Here is a 12638-nt window from a genome sequence, read left to right as displayed (position 1 = left end):
TTGTTATTCCTTCGCTCCACTGGGACGGCAGAGGAGGGCTTGGTGTAAACACCTACAGAGGGCTTTCACTCTCACTCTCTATGCAGGTGAGAAGCAGCAGCAGCTCCCGCTCCACAAGGCACCTCTGAAAGGCGAGAGACCACCACCCCCCCCACCCCCCTCCCTTCCATTCCCCTGCACTGCAGCTATCTTTTCACCGGGTTCGGGGGTCACTATTTTCCCACCAGGGAAACTGTGTCTCACTCCATATGGGATGGATGCATTATGGCCTCTGAATGAGGCATCGTGGATTTCAATGTGCATTCCACCGGGTTTCTGCTCTTACAGAGGACCAGTGAATAAGAAATCAGCATCTCTATAAAATGCTCTTTTTGGCACTCACTCAACCCCCCCCCCCCCCCATCCCCCCTCCACAAACCCTCACCCCAACTTCCCCTCCTCCCACTGCCTTTCTGTGAAGTTAGGAATCCATAGGAGGTTTATTTGAGATGCAAGCACAAGTGTGAGAACACTGGGCTTGGGGGGGGGGGGGTAAAAAAGCCCCTTTCCTTTGGCCTGAATAGGGGCATTTCAAAAACCGGACGTTTTTTCAAGGAACTCCTTCAGCAACAGGCCCGTCCTCTGTCAGCTGAACAAAACACCGCTGCCACTCAGAGAGAAAGGGGAAAAAGCTTCATTACTGGCTAATTTGACCGAGTGTCACTGTGATGAAACATTTTGCCTCATCTAAAGTTGTTTCTGTTTAAGTCATATCAAGTTAAATAATTGTAACAGCCCCTATATCTGGTAAATATGTGAGAAGATCGTTCGAGGGCACAGAGCGGATGCTTTATCCACAGCTGAGGCTCTGCTTGGCTACATGGTGTTCAGGAGTGAAAAGAAAAGTCAGTCACACAGTGATGCCCCAGCCGCTTCATTCATCCCCTGCTCCCATTTACGCTTTCTACCAAACATCAGTCGGTGCCCGTCAGAGTCAAATCACAGAAAAAAAGGGACACAAGAGAAAAAAATTATAATAAACTCAACATGAAACTGCCTTTCACGAGGACCGGTTTCAGTGTCATGGACATAAATAATGCATTACTTCTGGGGATTATCGAGTTAATTTGCTATCTTAATTTAAATTATGGGGGTTTTTCTATTCATGTGGAACAGAACATATTTTATCATGTACAAATCTACATGGCTTGGCTCCAGATTCCTTGGCTTTTGATCAATTTTTTATCTGCACCCAAAAGTAGAGACTTCTAATGACACCATTCAGACTTATTCTGTGATTTTCAGAAAGCCTGTTGCATAATAACCCACAGACTTTACATATTAGCGTTGCAGCTATTTCTATACAGCATGCAACAGTAAGTCTTTTTTAAATAAAACATTTTAATTTTTGACAAATTAACTTCACAGACCTTTTCTCACAGTGAGATAATGAAGTTGCAAATGATTTTTGAAAATAATCTATGAACACTGTCCTTGGTCCTTTTGGTCTGGATGGTTTGGATCAATGTGTTCTGACTGATGTTGTCTTATTGTGCAGTTCATCATAACTTTCTGAGAATAAAAGTCCCCTGAGATGAAGCCAACACAAACACAACTGTGCAGGAGATTCAGTCGGCTGTGGTTAATTTGTGTCTTTGCATCATTTTACAACATGGTCGAGTAATGTTCAAGTAAGCTCAGAAACAAAAGTGTAAAATAATGAACCAATGATTATTTTGTAGTGTCAATTTTTTCTGCATACAAATTGAAGCTAATGATTATTTCCATTACCAATCAATATGCCAAATATTTTCTAGGTAATCATATAATGAAATGTTATAAAATATGAAGAATGCTCATTCTGATTTGTGAGAATCAGAGGTGACGTCCTCCAAAATTGAAAGATGTTCACTTTTCTACAAAGATGCCTCAAATTTGAGAAACGCAACTCGTTCAAATCATTCAATCATTGAAATAATTGCTGGATGATTTTCTATTGGTTGACTAATGGACTAATAGACTACTGATTACAGCTCAAAATTAAATCTGTGCATTTAAGAGGCCACAAGCAGTGAATGCTTGGCAACTCAGCTTGATAAATGGCTGAAATGATTCATCAAAATAGCTGCCGATTAATTTCTTCTCAAATGACAAATTCAGTTGTTTTAGCTCTAAAATCTTAAAGTGCATGTTATCTTCACCACCGACTTAGTTTCAGTGCACTGCAGATCACTGAGAACGCACTGTATGACGCCAAGTCATTAGCTGGAGCCACATATCCAGTCCAAATGTTCCATAATATTTGGTTTCCCTACATTCAACATTCTCGCTGTAATGTGTGCGGCTCAGCAACACCGAGCTGTTGGAATAAAGAGCTTTTTGGGAGGTCTAGCCCTTTAATTAACAGCGAGGGTGAGGCTGACAGCTGTGATGGCAGTGGGTGAGCCAATCACAGGTGCTGCGTGGGGCACAGGGAGGAATGTGAGGGAGTGTTTGACAGAAGAGGCCATGTGCAGAAATAAGTTGACAGGTGGTTGGCCTGATCCAACGCTCCACTGCCAAAATGGGTTTGCCTGTGGGAGCTTTGGAGAAACACGACAGTGTTAATGAAAATGGCAGCGTTTAAATGAGTTGCTCCCCTAGAAAACACATCCCAAGGTTAGCGTGGCAAAAGGAGAGAAAGTGCCTCAACTGCAACGAAGTAGAAACGAATGGAAAGTATTATTTCCAGTCGACCCTTCTGGGGTCCAGTATACGCAGACGTCAGAACTTCACTGGAAATATTATGAATTTTTCTTCACACCCTCTTTAGTCGAGTCAGCAGTCGAGCGCTCGCATTTTCACAATAACCTGATTCTCTTTGGGTCTCAGAAGGAGATTGTTGTAAACCCCTCATGGCTTCCAGGAAGTAGGAGCAGACAACTGTGCATCAACACAAGAACTGAAACACACAAAGAAAATGCTTCTTTTTTTAAAGGCTGTCAGCGAGGACAGAACCATTTCTCTCTCAACATATTGTACTGTATGTAACCCCTTCTAACATTCATAGAAGCCTTCCCTGCGAAAAATAAATCCAACCATTGCTCCCTGGCCCTCAAGTACTCAAATCATTTACTCGTAGATATCTTTCATTCTAGACAGAAGAATTTCCTGGTAATTGAGAAATAAACTGTGTACTTATGATAGAAAACTGGCTCCCGCGACTGCTACTTCATTATATCACATTAAGGGAGATTAATAATACTGGTGCTCCGGTGCTGAGCAGCATTTTAATGGTGGAGATATATTTAACCACTTTATGTACAGTTTGGTGTTTTAGCCCAGCAGTTTCCAACCTGAGGTCAGGAGAGTCACAAGAAAATCTGAGGTGTCCTAATATGATTTATGATTGAAAACTATTTTTTTCTAAAGTTGAAAAGAAAACCCTGCTTCAATGAAATCATTGCTGGAAAAGTGACTAGGCACCGACTTCTGCACAAATCTTGTAAAAATGTAAAATATTAACTATAGCTGTCCCATAAATGTAGCGGAGCGTAGACTATAACAATTCTCTATGAGATGTGGTTAAGCAACGAGAAGAAAAAGGTGGACATAGTCCAAAACTAGGAGCCCCAGCTTGAGTAGATGTGTTTTGTGACTTTCCACCTCTGCTGCACCTTCACACATCGCTCACGTTTCTCAAACCTATACCAGCAAGTCCAAACTAAATTCCTGTTTCTCTCAACCTGATTTTTTACCCTCATCTTTCAGTCACTATTTCATGCATGAATGAACGAATGAAAAACATCCGCCTTCTTTTCTTTTCTTTTTCTGCTGTTACCTCCAAACTCAAACATTCGCTCCAAGTACAGGTGTCTCTGTTGGTGTTTGGGATCACCGGTCAAATTAAGTCACCAGACGTCTACGTCTAAGACACTGCCGAAGAGAAAACTGCTCCGCACAAACAACGGAAACGCTCCCAGTGGTGAACAGACGCTACAGATTTGTCTCGCGCTGCGTGTCTTTATGTGTGTGTATGTATCAGCGTGCTCTCGTCACTGCCAGTGTTATTCCTCCACATCACTGCCGATGTTCTCCGTGTCAGCTAAGTTTCCACAGTGCTGCTGCTGTGCGAGGACCCGTGCATGCTGGGACCTGTTCCTTGAGTCTGCCACACTGACACACACAAAGGTGCTGCTCATCCAGGCTTTGTGTCGAGCATTAGCGGAGCAGATATGCGCAGAGAGACGCACTCAAAATTGCTGCTTCCTCTTTCTCACACGCCCTCACGTTCAAAAACGTCTGGTAAATTCCTGAGAGCATGACGCAGGATCGTCCCACGTGGAGCGGTGAAAGTATCGGCGGCCGCGGCCGATGATGTCAGAGCGAAATCTATAACTGCAGCAGATGTAATCAGCAAGTCGCCATGAGGGAAATGGGTTAGTGTTTATTGGCAAACAAAGAAGACAGTTGGAAAATAATGGAGCTATAGCCCTAACAAGTTAAGGGTTTTATCGCTGGGCTCACAGCACTGCACAAAGGGCGTCTGGTAGTTTCGAACTGGTTTTAAACCAAAGAACAGCAGGAGCCATTAAGTCCAATCAGTGTTGCACGCTTAAGTCGCAAACCCAAAGGTTCAGAGTGCCGGTCTGATAGCAGCAGGAGAGAACTGATGGTCTCCGACTGATTTAAGTCAGAAATATTCGTCAGAAACTGGTTAAATTGTTCAACTACACCCCCTAAGTCCCGGATCCAGTCATTCAGTCTTTTCTCTCCCTGAGCTTTCATTTGTTCACTAAAATAAACGGTTTGCATTTGTTCTCACAGTTCTAATGGACGCTGCATTATTCTCTGCCTGATCGTACATCAATCTCCGATGTGTGTCTACGAGAGAGGCTCGACAAAAAGAACTTTAAAAGAAGAGCTGGAACATGGCAGCAGTGATTAAGCAAGCATAAAGACTGACGTTGTCACTGTGTGCACGGCTGTCAGTATAATGGATGATTTTTAATGTCTACGCCAAACAAACCTTTCTCTCGACGGGTTTGCTTTTCTCTTCAGCCGAGTTGATAAAAGCAAGGATCCAGCTGCACGGATGTCAGCAGAGCTGTAGGTTGCTGTGAGGCCCCGTCCGTGCTCATCTCTGGATCTTCCAGGTCCCTTTTCATACATCCTTCATGCTTTCTGTATCTGTCTATGTCTTCCCTGTCTGGTTTTATTTAAGCTGTATGTGGTTCCAAATGAATGCCTCAGAAGAATTTTGTCCTTACACCCTCCATTGTGCAAATACTATATTGGCTGACAGTTGCCTCTGTGAGACCAGGGCTTCAGTTCTTTGTCAGGCTGCTGCACTGTGACAGAAGAGGTCGCAGGTGCAAAAAGAAGGACTTGGTAAAGGAATAGAAAAAAAAAATATTGTGGGGGGGGGGGGGAAGGTATGTGCCTCCAAAAGACAGACAAAGAATGCAGGAGGACATAATATCCGCAGCAACTCGGGATGTTTTAAAGTAATACAAATGAGTCCTGTGGACGTTTGTGGGTCATATGTGAAGATTTCTTTTAAAATGCACAAGAGCTATTTACATACTGACAGAAAAGAAACTGTCTCCACTCTTGAACAGCTTCTCTCACTAAAACGGCTTTAAATCTACTTGGAAAAGTCGTCAATACTGTCAATCAATATGACTGAAATGCACCAGAAGACATGTGTGGGCAGATTCCGCAGGTTTCGCACAGCTGAGTTCTTGGTTTTGAGATCTGACAGAAATGGAGTTTCTTATCTAGAAAGGCAGCGTGACTTCAGATTTCCTCTGCGTGGGCTGCACTGAATGACTGAGAGCGCTCGCTTTATTTCTAGTCTTCCCCAAAATGATGGTCATGCCAGTATGTAGGCTATATTAGAAATATATTATAGACATTTATTATAGGTAAAATCAAAAGAAACGCTGACTATACCTTGGCAGTTTTTTTCATCTTGTTTGTTTTTGATTCATCCAGTATCTGTCTGCTCTGCACTTTTGTGTTCTCTTGTGTGTGGGGAGGGGTGTGGTGGTGTTTTCCAAATGGGGTAAAGACGGGTCTGAGGCGAGAGAGTGTTTGACTGCTGATACCCTGGAATTTGCTGCAAAGATACAGCTGGGATCACAAGTGCAGATCACCTTACTGTTAAAAAAAGAGACTGATAGCAGCTGGAAAGCAAATGAACATGTGTCAGCCATCTGGAAAAGTCACCTTAAAACACTGTGCATCCTCTGTGCTAAAACAAAGGAGTTGTTTTACTTCATGAAAATATTTTTTTCCGCCGCAGACGAAGCAGAAAACTTTAGTTCCTTTTTGTCAGTTACAACAAAACAAATTTGAGCATTAGCAGGCTCTAAAGTTCCCCTCAATTAACGTCTCGCATCCTACAGACTTGCACGTCCATCCCCATGTTTGATGTACTCAATTGTCTGCAGACTGTTCTGCACTTGTGTTTATAGTCAAAAGTCCAAATGTGCTCCAAGCAGCACCTTCTGCTCTCAAGAGCCAAAAGCCAAAAGCCCGAATTTGGCAGGTTGTTAGAACCTTAGAAGTATGGCTTTAAACTCTCTCCAAGACAGATTGTTCCGCCCTGAGCCCGACCGTGAACAGCAAATCCTCAAGGCCTGAGGAGAAAACCCAGGTTGAATTCGGATTTCAAGCAGGGTTCGTAGCTATAGCATGTTGTCCATATACTGTGCATCTGAAGGCAAACGTATTCATAGCTGTTCCAAACAGGCTAACTGGGAGGGGTCACAAAAAATGAGGAGCATCGACCGAAAATAAAAATAGACGTAGTCACTGGGTCCAGAAATTGAAGCCAAGTGCCTGTATTCTCTGGAATGACCAGTAGACGCAGACGTCAGAAGAAGTCAGTTTCTATAGAAAATTATTCTATTCCTCACTTGATTTGTTACGTCAGTAAACATTTTTTAGTAGTTTACTATCTCAATCGCTAGCTTCAACTTTTCTCAGATACAGCATGATGGTCATTTTGTGAATTATAGTCAAATTTAGAGTAAAAGAGATGTTAAAGCACTGTATGCATTGGACCGTGGATACAGCGTGATTGACAGCAATTATCCTCCAATCGGCGCATGGTTGCAGTTGTAGGTGTGCGCGTGGATGAGCTCTCAGTCAGACCCACCCCCAATTCCACGTCGGGTTCCCAAAAAACCAAGATGGCGCTGGTCAAAGTGTGAAACTCGGGGCGTCTGCAGTTCAAAAACCAATGGGTGACGTCACGATTGAATGTCGGACAACAGCGCTACAGAGAAACCATGCAAGGTGCTGTTCTGTAGTTGGAAAGTTGCAACAGAGTACAGGTGTATTCGGCAGCTGCACTGCTTCCTGTGTGTAGAGGTCATTGCACGCCACAAGGTTTATCCAATGCCAAGACAACACATGGGTTCATACCGTTTTGATTCAGTGCAAATGTACAAAAACAAAAACCCAGAGCCAGAACCAACTCAGCTGAACCATCCTGTATTTGTTGCCCGAGGCGCCTTCGACATGAGCCGCAGTTAAGCCAACGGAGTGGTCTCATTAAAACGAACGGGGAAGACATTTTTTAACTGCAGTGTTATTGTCAGAGTGAAAGGGGGCCCCGAGGCTGTGGAAACCAGTTCTACTCGGACTGGCCCTTGAGCTCATGCAGGTGTGCTTTGATATTCAGAGGACGGCTGTGAATCCCTCTACTCTGCAGCCATGTTGTATATATATCTGTCTCTAAATGAGAGACTTTAAATCTCCTCACCTCACTGCTGACAGGTTGATCAGATATGCCAACTGGAAACCATGCTGTCTCCTCCTCTGAGCCTTGTGCTACTGACAGTGCACAGTAAACAACTTGCTTGGCTTTAAACGTGCAGCTCCGAGGTACAAACAGCTCCTTCTGAGACTCTCTCTCTCTCTGGCTCCTTACACCTTCAATAAAGGCAAAGTGGCAGCTCTTGGTTCCTTTCAGGACGCTGGACATAATAGCCATGTGCTGAATGGACGACTGGGCTGCTTCCAATCAGCTATAGGCAGCAGCAGAACTCTGAGCTCTCACGCTGGCAAAGATCTGCTGAATGTGGCTTCAGGGGAAATTTAATTTCCTTGATTATGCAGGACTTTGTGCACTTGATATTTAAATAAAGGATCTGTTTAACTAATTATGTATGAATGTGTTTTTTTCTGTAAGTGACAAAAACTCTATTCGATGTGCACTGAAAAAAGAAATTGGTTACCAACTTAAAAAGATACTTCAATAGGTAACACACAAATAAATGATGAAAATCAACATCAACAGCGCTGAAAAACTTGATTAATTTGTGTCACCAACTTAAGTTATTACTTTTTAAACATTTTTCTTTTGTCAGTTTGGTTGCACTGCCTTATTCCTTTAAACCAATGGTTCGTGGCCTGTGATATCTCCTTTTCCTGTCATTGATATTCTCAGTTACCGTACCTACATGCCTTTTTGGACTCCTTTCTTTTACCCCCACAGCTAATTTGGCAGCTCAGTGAATCACTGGTTGCACAGGTCAAGAATAGTGCATGATGTTTAATAGCAGCACAGGGTTTTAGTAATCTGAACAGTTGATTAACTGGATATTATACTCTTTTTGATGAGCTTAACCTTCTTTTTACTTTCTTTGTGAGCCAAAGGTTTGTGTGGTTTACATGCCTTGACAGTTACAGTAAATGTCTGTCAGGACATGTGATAGCGCTTCATAAAAGGTAACCTATTTTACCCAATGTGTCATTTGTCATGTCAATGAATTTTCAGCAGCCAACGGTATGCTTCTTACTCACTTTGCTTTGATTGGCACAAATGAGAGGAAATGTAGACAATACAAGGGCAAGTCGAAGCACACAGACTGAGCCAGACTTTATTAGGCATGAAAGACCTTTACCGTTCACGCTCCCCCTTTCGTCCACAAAATATAAAATATAACTGCCACTTGCCGAGGCGACATTGTAGAGCTCATTCGCTAATAATCATTTTCATTTGTGTCACCTTGTCTGGATTTAGTTGTTAATAGTCACATAAATGTAAATCTTGACACGTATTCTTGACACAGTTTGTGTAAACTGGCCCTGAACCACGGAGTAAGTCAGAGACGGCACGGTTATTTAGAAAATTAAAGTACACAGTTGTACAATGTTACAATGAGGTTAAATATGTGGCGACTCCAACTCTCACTTTAATTAAAGTGAGAGGACCGGTCTGCGTGTTGAGACAGAGGAGATAAAGTCAACGCGGCCTGAAGGCAAATATGACTCACTGATGTTATTCTGGCTCTGGCATTGGGATTTTTTTTCTGAGGGGGTAAGGGGGGGGGGGGGGGGGGGGGGTTGAGTCTCCTCCTGTTTCACGACTTTTCAAGAGCGCCATGCTGTGTGAGGTGTTTGCCACAAAGAGCCATCAGCAAAACATCAACAGCCTCCATCATCATTCCACTGTTCAGCAAACACCTGACCAAACACCAAACGCCGTCTCTTCTCCGCCGTGGGGAGCTCCACACCCACTCCACTCACTGTTCATTAACCTCTTTGCATATTAAGCACAATCCTCGAGCTATGACATCTACATTACAAATAAAACCCTAAGAGCTGGTTCAGCACCAGTGTTTTTTTCTTCATTTCCTTTTTAGGGTCTGATCCAATTAACCTGCTTCTGTTGTAAGAGTCGAGACGGAGAAATTACAGTATCATCTTACATATAACGATCAATAACGGCATCGTTTAGCCCGCGGGAGAGGTCTGTCTCTGAGGGTTGGGGATATCTGCAAGTCTTTTTCCTGTAATTAGGCGTTCGTGGGCTCTTCAATTAATGTGAACTCAAAGCGCTGACATTCTCACAGCTTATTAATGAACCACACTTTACAAAGATGGAGCGGACTACAAGGCTGCACAAGGATATGAACACGGCTGACACGCAGCACTGTGGCGCTGCTGTCTTCACTGACAATACAAGAAACATTTCCAAATGTGTGGGGGCATCTAATGGGAAATGACTCTGTCTCTGGCCTGACAAAGAGATAGCAATACATCTTAATGAGTTTCAGAGTAATGAGTCCTTTCAGCCGCCACTAAATTCAGCTCTTCAACAGTTTTAAGGAGACTATAAATATTTCAGCATGAAAATGATCCTTTTTGTAGGCCCTGTAAATTACAAATTCATTCCCCTCCACGGATTGAGGATAAAATTCTGCTCTTGGATGGACTGTCCTAAAAATTTTATCCATGCAGCAACTGACTAATGATAATGGTTCATAACCTAGATGGAACTGCCAATTCAGACTGCAAACAAAACCTCCCTTTGCTGCAGATATATTCGGAGGAACGACTCCAAACTTTTATATCCAACAAAGGCCATATTTGCTCGGGTGAAAATTAATAGGAAATTTGTGTATTAAAATGTGAAATGGGGCGAGTTGTGGGATTTGTAGGAACTGCTTGCCCAGCTGAGGAACTTCAAAGTTACTGTGTGTGGTCAAAGAGGGTGGCCAATGAAAAACTTGCGAGCCAACAGTGTGTCATAATACTGAAGATTTACTGGCTATTAGGAATCTATTCGAGATTGTGTCTTATTGTATTTTGGCCGTGTGAAGCAAAGAGTGAGTTCACTCATTCGATAAACATTCGACAGTTTGCTTGTAGAAAGCTGTCTCCCACTATACTGCCAGTGCATGAATGCTGCAAAAAGATGTTTTTCCGGCTGCCAACAAGTTGTTTGCACCTGCAAAAACTGCAGCAGCTATTGTGACAAGATGAGACAAAAGGAGCATTGGGCAGGATGTAGCCACTGCAGCTGTGCATACAGGACAACACTGCAGGACACTAGTAAAGTTCAACAACCGAGCAGAGAGAAACCAATGCTTACAAGGGCTGCAAGGATTCAGATTGTTGGCTTGTTTTCCGACAACCAGATATTGGCAGCATTCATTTTGCACATAAATAAATAGGACAAAGGCGGTGAATCAAGTCTACGTTCCCACTGTGCTCGTGTGTTATCATCACTCAGGTCAAGGATGGATAACCAGAGTGTAGATGGGGGGGGGGGATTGTGAGGGAAGGAGACTTTTCCAAGACACAGAGTTGTGTTGTGTTGTGTTGTCTCTCAGCAGCACAGAGATTCAGTATTTCAGCCAAAAGCAAACTAACAGAAAGCTCCTGCAGTGAATGGATTTTCTAATAAAGGGGTGTTTTCTTAAACATGATTACATGAATCCATGTCGTCCTGAGAAGAAATGTTTTAAATTTCAGTTCAAAATTCAAAATTGGGCACCTATAATCATTGTTTGTATAAAATGCTAAACAAAAGGATTTCTATAATTGTTTATACGACGGTGGAGACAAATGTAGACTCAGTGCCAATGTGTTCATTGTTTCACACTCAGATTAATTGTGAATTACTATAAATGAAATTGCCAAAAATGCATTTTCACACATTGTGGAGTTAAACACCATCTAATTGTATATTCAGAAACAGAATATTTAGATAGTCCTCCACTTTTTGCACAGAAGCAGGAAATTAAAAAGGCAGCTGTTTTATTGAGATAAGGCTCAGGTTTTTTTCACTCATGGCATCTTTTATGCTAATGGAGTCATGGCTGCTCACCAACATGTTTTCTTAAACCCTGTCAGGTGCAAAATTGCGATGATCATTCATGGTCTGAAACACTTACTCGTTCACTTAATGTTCCTCCCTGAAATTTGGCTTGATGTGTCGTGTCCTTCATTCAGATCACTTCTGTTGAGCAGCCGACCTAATTATTTGTCTCGCAGTCTGTGCACACTCTGTCTAGTTTGGTCCACGTCTGGAATTAAACAGTGTGCATAATTCTCACTGGACTGCAGTCTTGCTTTTTTTTGGGGGGGGGGGGGTATAAAAGGAAAGTAGAAACTCACCTTCTCTGCTCAAATTGTGAAAGGAGAATCTGTAATGAGGGTTTACACATTCAAGCCCAGTCCTCTGTGAGCACACACAGGCCAATTTGCAAGCTCCCTGCATTCGTATTGTTACTGGCTGTGGCAGTAACTCCACGCAGTGTCTCAGCCCCACATATCACCGCCTAATAGAATTTTTTGAATTCATGCTCAAACCTTACAAAAGACGGTGCTGCTGGATGCACCTCCCCCTCTTTTTCATTTTTTTTTTTATAAATAGCTGTCATGTACATGAAACACAAATCGCAGTCTATTTGTTCTTCACTGAACCTCAAGGGACTCTCACTGGTTAACTGTGCTACATTTCTCTCATTTAAAAGCCTTTTGCAGAACTGAAACCTTTGGTAGAAACAGACGGCCCGTTTCTTTTTTTTATTACTACGCTGTGGATGCAGCCAGTGAAACCTGCGAGATGTCTTTCAGGACAACATACCCCATCAGCAATACAATAGTCCACACTGAGGGATAAGCTTATGTAGTATATGTATTGTTGAATGGATTGGACTCCTTATTCAAGACAGGTCTGATGATGCATAGAGAGTATAACTAGAGGACTGTCTCCTTTAAAGAAGCAGATATAGATTTTTTTTTATAGATGGTAGTAAATGCTTTGTTGTTATAATTCAACGAAGAAGAATTAATTTTCAAACAATTACGAAAGGAGATGTAAGGCTGAGGATACACTGTATACTTTCATACTGCCACGCTCCTTGTTAATCTGT

Source organism: Scophthalmus maximus, chromosome 7 (assembly GCF_022379125.1).
Source record: "Scophthalmus maximus strain ysfricsl-2021 chromosome 7, ASM2237912v1, whole genome shotgun sequence".
NCBI classification, from domain to species: domain Eukaryota; kingdom Metazoa; phylum Chordata; class Actinopteri; order Pleuronectiformes; family Scophthalmidae; genus Scophthalmus; species Scophthalmus maximus.
Note: the sequence above shows the minus strand (reverse complement) of the source record.